Raw genomic sequence first — 12,689 nt, 5'->3', positions numbered from 1 at the left:
AAATTGTTTTATTACTTTATATTTTTTCACAAATTTTGTATGAGATGGTCTTACTACCATTTAGTAATAAAATCTCATATATGAGTTGAATAGTTCAACTAATACTAAATAATATTAGTGGGAAAACGACTATAGCTGATTGTTGATATTAAATTGTCTAATTCGACTAAATGATTTGTCATATTGATGGCACGAAACAATTTGTTATAAATTAGTCGAATAATAATAAATTAGCTGATTCATAACAAAGTGTTTCAACTAACTAATCTTTAAAACAGTTCATTTAATGATTTGACAAACTAACCATATATTTATATACCTAACTTTAATAAGCTAAATTTCTCCAATGAATTAAGAAGCTATTCTGCACACTCTATTAAAGATATTAAAACTTTTGTATCATCTGCAAGTAGATATTGAATATTACTTCTGAGTCTTTTGAGTTATTGTATTTAGTTTTGGACAATTTTTAATGCACTAATATATTTCTAAAATATTTCTAATCGTGTATAATTAAAAATTATAAAAATTTAGTATTAATAAAATTTACATTGAGATGAATCAAACAAGATCCACTTGACTATATTTATTTTAACATCTAAAGTAAGAATAAAATAAATTAAAAGTGATCGATGAATAGTATTAAAAAATTATATAGGAATATTAATTATTTGGTCCAATATATATAGAAGCCTACACATGATACACATACATATAGGTAACTGCCTAACTTGAACCACAGAAATGGAGTAGCTGCAGATGATGCACAATTCTGACTCGAAAATTCATTCTGTTATTAATTGAGGAATTGTAGTAGCTCAGCTTAAGTCTAAGGTAATAAAGGTCCCTTTGCTTGGACGACTTTCAGGACCATTAGTTTATTCATTGCATTCTGTTTGCTGAAATTGGCATTCTTACCAATTTCACCTTAGTCATGATGATATCCTTGTTTAGGAAGCTCTAAATTTGACTACTTGAAATTCTCGGGTTCATATAACACGGCACGACACGACAAGTGTATATGAAATTTAGATTCAACACAAGTTTGTGCACTGGAACACGACAATCGAAACATAATTTAGGCTTCTTCAGGCAACGACAACAAGGAGAAATTTAAAAGACATGTCTATCACGCATCGCAAGCATTTGTGTGACTTAGAGCTGCAATATAAATCACTACAATAAATTTTATCTTTAGTGACATTTGATTAAAATGTCACTAAATCATAGTTTTAGTTGTAGTGAAATTTGTATTTTTATTACTAAATGTTCAAGAAATAAAAAAGGAAATCTATATATTCCATGTTTTAGAAAACTGTGGCCTTAAGAAAATTAGAAAATTCACTTATTTTTTAACACTCTAAATATTTTCTAAAATAAAGAAAAAAATTCCAGAAAATAGATAAAAGAAAAAAAAATCATTTGAAAGACTTGCTTTTTAATTGTCTCCTCAAAAACCGAATTTCAGGAAATTGTAATAAACCCATCACATTGCTCACGAAATTCATCGAAAATCATCTTGCTCCCGTTAACCTCTCAACTTCTACTATCCCTGACCCATTCTCTCTCCTCAAATACTAGAAATTGATCTTGAAGCTGCATTATCTACTCAAAATTTATCTTTGAAAATCAAAATTATGAAGAAATTAGTCCTCGAAAATCAAGGTTTTTGTATCTGATTAAAAGGTAGTGTTCTTCACTCAAATTCGATTATTTGAGTTACATTTTGTATCTTCATCACTCAAATTCTATTATTTGTATCTTTTTCACTCAAATTCGATTATTTGATTCTTTGTTCTCAGCTTGTACAAGATCGGTTTAGCAACATTTTTCGACTTCAAAAAAGTCACTATTTGAGAGCTGACTTTTTTTTGGCATTGATTATGTGTTGGATTGGAAATTGTGATTGAATGTTGAAGAGTGACCACAAATTAGAGAAAAATATGTATACAGTTTGTTGCTTGTAGACCGGTTTAGAATGCCTCAAAAGCCTCAAATGTAGGTTATGACGTTTTTTATTACACATATAGATTGTGTTGTGTTGTGGTGTTATTGATTTAGATTGTGTGAATGTAAATTGATAAGAAAAGTAATTTAGGAACGTAAAAATTACCAGCAGGTTATAAGCCTTTGGTCTTTTGGTTTTTCCAGACTATCTTAAGTTAGGAAAGATCATCAACAAGGTATCAAGAAGCAAGCTATTGTCTATTTGAGAGTTTAGATATTGGAAATCTGGATTGAAAAATCTTCAATTTTCTTAAAATAAGAATCAAAGAATTATCTAGTCCACATATTCACACTGTAGTTACGATTCAGCTATCTCTCCTTTTGACACCATGTTCTACAATTGTTGGATAACATTGCCAACCTATAATCTTCATCTATAATTCTATGCCTAATTGGTTTTTTTTAGGATAAACAACAATTTGTGTGCTCTCTACTTCTATAGTGAAGATTCAAGGGCATTTGACCTAATGTTTTCACTCATAATTCATCCAATTAAGGGTTGGTTATACAGGGATTTATAGGTGACAACATTAGGTTTGACACCCTTTTGTTCCTGCAATAGGTGATAAGATCAGCAGAGGATTTCCGCAGTATTTGGTTCAACGTTGTTGGGTATGAACAATTGTACTACAATTCTTCCTTACTGTATTTTCACTAGTTGTGCTTTCCTCAATTCCTTAAACTTTGTGAACCAAATGGTGCAACCCAATTTTAAAGCTTTTTCTTAATGATCCCATGAACTGATTTGGTATAGCTTTCTTATCTTCTTACGATGTATTTTATTCCTTTTCTTTTCATGGAGTATGATGTCACGTATCAATTTGGGCACAAAAAAGAATATATGGAACTAAATTTGGTCCAACAATTTTTTCATAAAGAAAATGAGATAGGTCAAAATCTGAAAGATTACAAAATAAGTTGATTGGCAAAATATTAGTTAATATTAAATTAAAGTTTTTAATGAAGATCTCTGTTGTTTAAGAGCAATTTTTTTATCTTTTGATTTTATAGTGCCTCTTGTTATTTCGTTCATACTAAAGGTACATTTCATATACTCTATCTTACTCCGCTTTAATTTGTACCGTCGGCACTCCAACTCTTGTCTTTGTGTTAGAGTATATAACATATCTTGGGGCCTCAACTATCAGCTTAAGCTTTTGGTTGAGTTGGTTCCTTGACATGGTATCAGAAGCCAACGTGAGAGGCCACGGGTTCGAATCTCAACCACCCCTCATTTAAAGTGGAATATTCAGCGCCTATGCGCATCCACACTTCTACCCCAATGGGGTCTCGTGTGAGGGGGCGTGTTAGAGTATATAACATATCTTGGGGCCTCAACCATCAGCTTAAGCTTTTGGTTGAGTTGGTTCCTTGACACTTTGTCATTTTAACTTTAACATACGCCCTCTCCTTGGTCTCATCTATCAAAACAATGTCATCAACAATACTTTATTGATTGAGTATCTCATTAAAATAAAACAATTATCCTTATCTCAGCTGTTTTATTTAAACCTATCTCATCTATAAACCATTGACTTACGGTTGTCATATTGTCCTAGTTTGATGGTTTCCAAAGATGTCTCGTATATGGCATCTAAACCCAATTTTATAAAAGGGAATATGCAAAGTTTTGTTCTATTTCTGACATAAACTTCTAAATATATGATATAGATCAAAACAAAGCAAATTCATTCAAAATAGGACAAGATTTTGAAAGAAAACTATCTAGCAAGAACCGGTACACAAACATTGAAGAATAGGAAATTCAAGCCAACGAATCCTAAACGGTTTTTCAGGCCGCGCACTGATGTGAGTACAAACAATCTTTAATCTTTACCCAAGTTACCAGAGCTTGCTTTTTTGATAGTTCGATATCTCATTGAAATTGCTTTGATTCAAGAAAGAGGCGTTTTAAAAGAGGCAACTCTAGAGAGAAAAATTACTTCTCTTTAAAATTTATCTCATACAAGGGAAAATTCACAGGTGAACTTTTACAGTCGGTCATTGCATATGGAGTTTGTTCATTATTGTTTTACAGTTAATGTCTTAACAATAGATATGTTGACGTCAATGATTCTTACTTTCATCAGGGCACAGAAAATGGAGTAAATGAGAACAAAGAAAAGGGAAGCAAGAAAGATGAGAGTAAAGGTATCTAAAAGGATCGACCAGTAAGTCAAAAACCTGTTTATTACCTGTTAAAATAGTAATTTCTGTTCATAATTTCTTCAACGAGTTTTTCTCTTAAACAGGCATTTGCAAGGCCAATAAAAAGCAGATACAAGAACTTAAAAGAAGTAGAATCGAAATCAGAGAAGAGCTCCGGAAATACCAAATCTTCTATCTTGCAGAAGAAATTAAAAGTGTCTAAGAGGTGAGCAGAATTCACAATGCAGTAATTCTATCATAATAAGAATCGGTTTATAAGTGTAAGTGTGTAACACTTTACAGTAACATTGGATTTATCTACAGGGAAGTTGTCTGGGGTAAAATCTCGGGGACTTGAGGCAACGGAGAAAACTGAAGCAATTTTATCAAAACGAAAGGAACCCAGGAAACAAGGAAAAGATGTTGAATTAAGGAATAAAGCTTCAGTAGCTTAGAAATCAGCAGCACAGGGAAAAATTGTAACTACCTCTAGTTCCAGAGACTAAAGATGTTGGGATACACCATGTCAATCTATAAATTTTTATTTTTTTTAATTTTTTTTGAATATATGACATTCTTATCAAATATTAAAAGTTTGTATAGTAATCCTTAATGTGATTGTGATGTGAATCTTTAATGTTATATTAATAGAAAGGAAAATATTTTGCCTCAATTAGTTTTATAAGTTCAATCAAAGCATGATCAAACATGTCATTCGATGAAAAGAGGGTTAAGATATTTGGTTTGGAAATAAGGCTTTAGTGGCATTTTTGCAAGTTATAGTGGCATAAACTCAATTGCCACTATTAGCTTTCGTGACATAGAATCTAATGGCTTTGTCTAAATGTCGCAACAACCTTTAGTGGTATTTACAAATGCCACTAAATCCTAAAATATATGCCATTAAAGTCTAGGTTTATTATTTATAGTGAATCTCCACTTTCTATATTAATTTGTCTCGTTTAATTTGTTAATATATTTTTTTTAAAACAGTTAATAGAAGCTAAGTATTATTTTTTTAATTCACTTCCACACAATTTTTTATTTCTCAGTATTTTCGATACAAAATTTGTAATTTGATTCCCAGACAATTAAACTATGTATATAAACTATTTATATTTAGATGATAGGCACAAATGAGTATGAGTCAATGTTGTACTCGAGAGAGGTTGTTATGCACATTAAATTTTACAGATATATGCAATAAAAGCTAATGTGTACTTGTATTAATCTCGTGAAGTTTGATATGTCACCTAGGTATCGTCATCTCTAGGGTTTAGCTGGATTCGATTCACCAAACTCATTTCAACTCTTATCTATATATACATTGGTTTCAAAATACTGATTTTACGCAGTTTAATATACTAATTTAATTATTAATATCTTTAATTAGATATACTAAAAAATTATAAAAATTTGATGTTAATCTTGGTGTTGAGACGAATTAAACAAGATTTTACTTGACTATGTTTTAACTTAATGAATAAAAACTAATCACAAATTGAGGGTGATGAATGAATAATGCATTATCTTATAATGTTGCAAGTAAATGAAATAAAGGTAGTACACAAGGTCTATTTGCTCGATCTCTTTCAATTTGCTCTGTTTCTTTCAAAAAATTTTGGTACAAAATACCTAAAACACTTTTACTTTCATTTGCATTATGTAGAAAATTCAACAAAACAATGTCAGTTTTACAATTTAAATGTCCAAATTAGAATAAAAATATGTCCAAAGTTGAGGCTTGGTCTGGATTAAATTTAGGCGTATTAATCGAGTCTAGGTTTACGATAAATCGGATTTAGGTGGAATTTGAAAACATCCTACTTAAAACCCAGACTAGACCTATTTGTGTCCAAAAATAAGATTAGAGCCCATTAAAATAGGTTAGATCTAAGACGGGTCCTATCAATTATTAGATTTGTGAACGTATCTACTACATGATAATTAATATTGTTACCTGAGACCACCTTTTGTCGGACTTATTTTAAATCCTTAGTCCTAGATATGTGGTTACTCAAATTGCCCTAACCAGGGACCAATGTGGTCACTAACTTCTCTTCAGGACCATTTCATCAAGTGCCATGGTTTCACCATTAATGCTAGCTTCGTGGCTATTTGAGGCATCAAAGCTAAGAAAAGATCGAAATAAGAAGCACTGACGCTGAATATTCCACTTTAAATAAGAGGTGGTTGAGATTCGAATCTGTGACCTCTTATCACACTGGTTTTGATACCATGTCAGGAAACCAACTCAACCAAAAGCTTAAGTCTATGGTTAAGACCTCAGAATATGTTATATACTCAACAGATTTAACTGAAAATTATCCTTTTCCTATAAGAATATACTCAAATTTCTTGTCAAAATGACTTATTGACACTGACATATGTAAACCGTCATTATCTGTTGCAAGTATAATGAAACAGAAGAAACATATATATGAAATTTATACTGTACATAGTTTTCATATTTAAAAGAATTTTGTTTACAGTATACGATTGCTTGACTAAAGTCGGGAAAAAAATACAATATGATACATACACAGATGATTGGGATGCTACTATTAAGCAAAATAAGTCAAGAATCAAAACTGGTCTTAATCGAAATATATACCATTTTTTAAAAGTAAAGTCACAAATTCAATTTTCATTATACTTTTTTCATTCTACCTTATACTCATATTTAAAATAAAATCTCAATTAGTCTTCAATTAGTCATGAGACAATCAAGTAGGTTATGATGAGTAAATTAAATTCACGTTCATGTTAAGATCGAGTATAAGAGCAAAGTATGTTGACTGCAATCTAATCCTTTTCAACAAAGGGCTTGCAAGTTGTATACTTGTATGATTGTATTTATAGATGTGTCAATTTATTTCCAATTATTACATTGAGTCGAAACCCAATTAAAATAGTAGCTCTTAGATCCAAAAATATCGAATTATGACCCAAAATGACCCGACTTAGAGGTCAAAAAATTATAAATGCCTAGTCAACGACTCAACACCAACCGTAATTTGAACCAAACAGTTTTGACTTGCTAATATTTTTAATTTAATTATTTCCTCATTTATTTTGATGGGAAACCCTATATATTTAGTCAAATTTTGTATTTTGAATTGATATTTCTTTATTCAAACAACATAACATATTTTTTTCATTTTAGTATACTTGTTATATTTAAATTTTTATACATCTTAATTTGTTATTTTGATAATTTATATCATAAGTTAAGTGTAACTAAAATTTAAAAAATAAACTGGTCTCTTGATGAGATTATTTTATTAGATTAACCCCATATATAATTTTAAAACGATGACTAATTTCGTTGAAATGAGTTGAAATGATCATGATATATTATAGCAGGAGAGCAGAAGTGTCATCCATTAGCATAAGCTGATGAATAAGACATCATGATATATTATAACAGGAGAGCAGAAGTGTCATCCATTAGCATAAGCCGATGAATAAGACATCATGATATATTATAGTAGGAGAGTAGAAGTGAACATGGTCGACGACAGTTTTTCTTAAATGTTCATAAAATGATAATCGACGTAGTGGTGGAAGTCTTCAGTTAAAAGTACTATTATTCATTGAATTAATATGAGTAGCCCCAAAAGCATAGTCGATATTTACTATTTGTTCTGTACTTTAACCTGTTCAACGTTGAAAAGAAAAGAGTAGGGATCAAATGTAGGTGGGCCGGTGTGATATGTCCTTTTTTATATTTATATTCACTTAAAGTTTATATATATTTATAATCTAATCACTTTTTGAGGATGGGTAAAATTTTAATATCAAGCACTTCTTAATATGTATTTAAATTCATTCCTACCTATTATAACCAATATAGGTGGATGTACTTTGTTATAATGGGTAACACAGGATCCCCATGTTTTAAAAAAATAAATTCCTTTTTTTACCTTGTAACTTGTAATTTTGTACGATGTAGTGTGGATGACATATTTTGCTTTTTTTATTTTATAGTGACATTGGCATGAAATTATTATTGTAATTTTTTACTTATAGGTCAATTTGGAGTAATAAGAAACTTTTAGGTTGTTGATTTTACAAAAAAAAACTCTAATGAATTTTTTTATTAATTTATTTCAACAAATTAGTGTTACCCATGATTTTGAGTTCTGGATTTCTATTGATGGCCAACTAGATATACCTAATCCACCTTATACCCGCACATTCATTTCAAGTCCGTGTTATATGCTCTATAAAATAACAATTTTGTATAATTGTAATTGTGTATCTAATATATTTAAATCATATAATACAATAAGATAAAATTAATATCTGTAGATTTTTAATAAAAATATACAAAATTGATATAAAGTATTACATTGTCGGTTTGGGCCGTTTGAATGTAAGGCGAAACAAGTGAATATGGGGCGGAGCAAGTGGATATGAAGCAGTAAGACCTCATACCCTCCACCTATCCACTACTCATCACGGGTATGATTAATTTTCATACCCATATCTACTAACTACCCACCAAATCAATACCCATACGCACCCCAACTCTGGTGGATGTGGTACAAAGTCCGTATAATTTTACCCATTTGGAGTAATATAACAGTAAAGGTTGGAAGTGTTTGTTTTATTGAATGAATAATGAAGTAAATCTTATAGCTAACTATATAGAGATAAAAAGATTACACAAGATCAAAGCTATATAAGAAAAAGAATAACATTATTTATTGATTTAATCAGACCACTAAATATCTAATAACTATAAATATATCACTACAACTATCCACAACTATAACTACTTAGATAATTAATATATACCCACAACCTGGACCGAAAAAGCATGTATTAATTAGTTTTGTGCAATCTACTAATATTTAACTAATAAAAAGTACTTCTAATATATTTGTTAATTATCATTTACATTTAATTAATAAAAATCAAATGCAACAAGTACGATGAAAAGTAGGGAGTGGCATTGATTCTTAATATCAATTCAGGAAATATATATATTTAATTTACTCGGATACAATAAAATCCTAGCTATACTTAATGATAATATTACAAAACATATATAAACTAGGAAATGTATATTTACTTAATACAATAATGGTCCCTTGTAATGACTTATAGCCTATGGCCATAGGACCACGAATTCAGACGTTGCATTCTGTTTATATTTGGGGATGGCATTCATAACAATTTCTTGGTCATATCGTTATTTAGAAATTTCTTATGATAATCACATTAATTAATACAACTTGCTTGGAGAAATTGGTCCCAATCAAAACCATAATCTTTAGGGTGTGTTTGGATATTATTTAAAAATGAAAGGAAGGACATGGAAGCGGAGGGGAAGAGAGGGACGGAAATGGGAAGGACATGGAAGAGGAGGGGTAGAGAGGGACAGAAAAGGGAAGGACATGGAAGCCAAGGGGAAGAGAGGGACGGAAAAGGAAGGAAGATTATTGAATTTATCTTTAAATTCTTGTTATGTTGGTAGGATTTGTTTGATACAAAATGTAAGGGAATTCATCTCTTTAATTTCTCTCGATTTATTTTCCTTTCTCCCTATTTTCTTCCATCTAAACATAATGTTAATGTTTCATATAGTTTTATTTTATGGGTTTGTATTCTTTTAGCAATGGAGAATTTGAGTCGTCGCTTATTTCTCCGCGTATATTTTCAGAGTGTACACAAATGACAATATAAAGTGTACTGAAAAAGATTTGCACTGGTTTATATCTACAACTTTCATGGGTTATCACCAACTGTTTGATTGGGGTGCCACCGTACTCACTAACAACTTGATGTTAAAGGCGCTATCGTAAATGAAGTTCTATTGAAGAGATAAAGATAATGGGAGTTGTGAATGAAATGAGGAGAGATTTATATGGTCATATTAGTCAAAAATTGAAAAATAATAAATATATTTAACAATAAACAATATAGCATAATATATAGGAAGAAGTTCATAAATTAGGTTTTGTATCGGACTATCAATTGCACTACCCTTCTAAGTAGGGCCACTCAAAGAAGTACTTTACCCAATATCACACAATGAGACCCATGTAAAGACAACATGTCCATAAAATAAGTCACCGCCTATATATTCTCGAGGTTATACATTCTCGTAACTTAATAGAGTTCGTTTTTATTTACTTACAACCTTTTGACCCACAAAAAAAAGGATTGAACCTTCATGCTCTGGAATCAAGTATGTTCATATTGGGGAAATAGCCAAAGTTTGTATTACTTCCGAGCTTTACATAAGTCAAAGTAAACCATGCTAGATTATGTGAACTTTTCTCATTTTCAGTATGGTTTGTTGTAATGTTCAATCTTATATGGTCACTATTTTTGGCATGCCAATTAATGAGATTGATTGAGAAAATAGAGTAAGAGCATTGTACAAACTTATATATATATGGTACTCTACTAATTAAGACATATTTCTACGTAGTGGCAAGTGGCAAGTATACAAGTGGTTATTAATGTAATTAATCTATGGGTTTGGAGTTATTCTCGTGAGACGGTCTCTAAGTTGTACAACTTTAAAGTAAGAAGTTTATATGTTAATAATTTGTATTATTTGACTATTTAACACATATATAAACACATCTTACGATGAGATCGTCTCATACAATAATTTGTCATTTGTTTGTTTTAATAATTTGTATAAGATACAATAGTGCAAACCCAAAAACTATATTGAGAAGAAAATTATGTTTGAGAAATCAATGCATATTCACCTTGTTTTTTATAATAAAAGACTAGAATTAGTAAAGATCTAATAAATACTGGCTCCTATTCTGATATGTATAATCTGTGTTTTTGGTACTATTCTTTAATTACTCTTACTTAGTATTTTATTTTCTATTTATATATTAAAATATAATCAAATAATATTTTTTTTGATTCACCTTAATGTAAATTTTATTAATATCAATTTTTTAAATATTTTAACCAAGCAGAATATGAGATTTTAGTTCTGAAGTAGTTCCACAGTAAATGCGCAATACCAAATAGATAATTTAAACAATTATTTATTTCAGCACCTATAATTCTCATTCCAACGGCGGGGCGCTTGTTTTAAAGGCCTTAGAACTCATCCAAGCAAATGGTCACCTTGTGAGGCCAAATATTTTTAGCGCTTATTTAGGGGGTGCAATATTTTGTATTAAAATGACATATGCTTTCATATATTTGTGCAATTTTTAAGGCACATAGTAGTGACTTTACATGCATGATTCTCTATTTATAGGGCATATAATGCTGGTTATAACTTATACTACTTCTGTGCCTTTTAATTTGCACCTTTTTTTATTTTACTTTGTTCTATTTATTTTGCATTTTTTTTAGCAATGACCTCACTCTCTTTCTTTAAATCTCATCCACAAATTTATTATCCCCCTCTATCCTAACCATTTGTTTCTTTCATCTACTTGTTTTTTGTCTTATTTTACAACCTAACTTTACTTACCATTAAATTTCATCCGAAACATCCTTATAAGACAAATAATTAAAAAAAAAATTAAATTATACCTTTAATCAGCACCAAAAAACTACTCTTCAAGTCCATGATAATATTTTTGAAATAAATGTAAAATCTGAATAGACAAGATAATGATGTCAACAATATATAGTCTCGTAATATTGTTGTATTATTATCAAATAATAAAAACTAACTATAGCGTTATACAAAAGATTTGTCAAATTTTGAACAGGATTAGGAAGCAACTAAACAAATTAGGTTATTATTAATAGAGCTGATCAGATAATGAAACTTAAAGTTGGTTTTTTGGATTAGTTGACTTATGATTTAATCGTGTCATTATCAAATCATAAGGTCAGTTTTCGATTGCTTGATTCATATTACGTACCAAACTACCAAAAATGGCATAACTTAAATAACTATAAGTAACAAAACCTAAATAGTCAAAAATTAGATTGTTTACAAGTTCAAGAGTACCACATGGGTAGTTGATTGTATTAAATGTCAAGAAGGGGGACCATTGAATATACGGTTAAATTTTATTTAATTTTAATGCCAAATTATCTATTATCAATTGAAATTTTAAGTTGGTAATTATATTCTATTATGTCCTTTATATGAGAGTCTTTTGAGTTAGAAATGTAAACGCATATATTATAATATCTTATAATATATCATATATATGGTCTCATTTAAAGTAAAATATTTAGCACCAGATATAAGGAGGGTTTTTAATGTATCCACGCTTCTAGCCCAAAAAACTCTCGTGTGAGAGAGCGTGTTAGAGTATATTACATATCTTGGTGTCTCAGTGATCAATTTAACTTTTTGGTTGAGTTGATTTATTGTCAGCATAACCAATCTTTCTCATACCTGAATACCTGAAACTAATAATCCTCTTGTATGAGGAGGACTAACTTGACCATACGTATTACCTTTTATCACGTTAACTTCTAACATTATGTCATTAAATGACTCAACTAAGTTTAAACTAATGATTATAGCGTACATTAAAAAGTTAAAGATGAATTCTCTGGAATCCTATTTTAGACGTTAT

General features: G+C 30.0%; 1 long non-coding RNA gene across 10 annotated transcripts; it reads left to right on the top strand.

The window, feature by feature from the left end:
• Positions 1-1,339: 1,339 nt before the first annotated feature.
• On the top strand, positions 1,340-4,821 carry LOC130800342 (uncharacterized). Of its 10 annotated transcripts, none has more exons than XR_009039408.1 (7): positions 1,340-1,686; positions 2,570-2,619; positions 3,679-3,816; positions 3,908-3,990; positions 4,098-4,158; positions 4,260-4,381; positions 4,480-4,821. It is a non-coding gene; the product is annotated as an uncharacterized LOC130800342 (long non-coding RNA). The 10 variants fall into 10 exon arrangements; XR_009039405.1 differs by having other exon boundaries at positions 4,098-4,178; XR_009039409.1 differs by having other exon boundaries at positions 2,519-2,619; positions 4,098-4,178.
• Positions 4,822-12,689: the final 7,868 nt, after the last annotated feature.

Source organism: Amaranthus tricolor, chromosome 14 (assembly GCF_026212465.1).
Source record: "Amaranthus tricolor cultivar Red isolate AtriRed21 chromosome 14, ASM2621246v1, whole genome shotgun sequence".
In the NCBI taxonomy this organism is placed as follows: domain Eukaryota; kingdom Viridiplantae; phylum Streptophyta; class Magnoliopsida; order Caryophyllales; family Amaranthaceae; genus Amaranthus; species Amaranthus tricolor.
The sequence above is the reverse complement of the archived record's forward strand: the minus strand, read 5'-3'. Positions and strand labels throughout refer to the sequence as shown.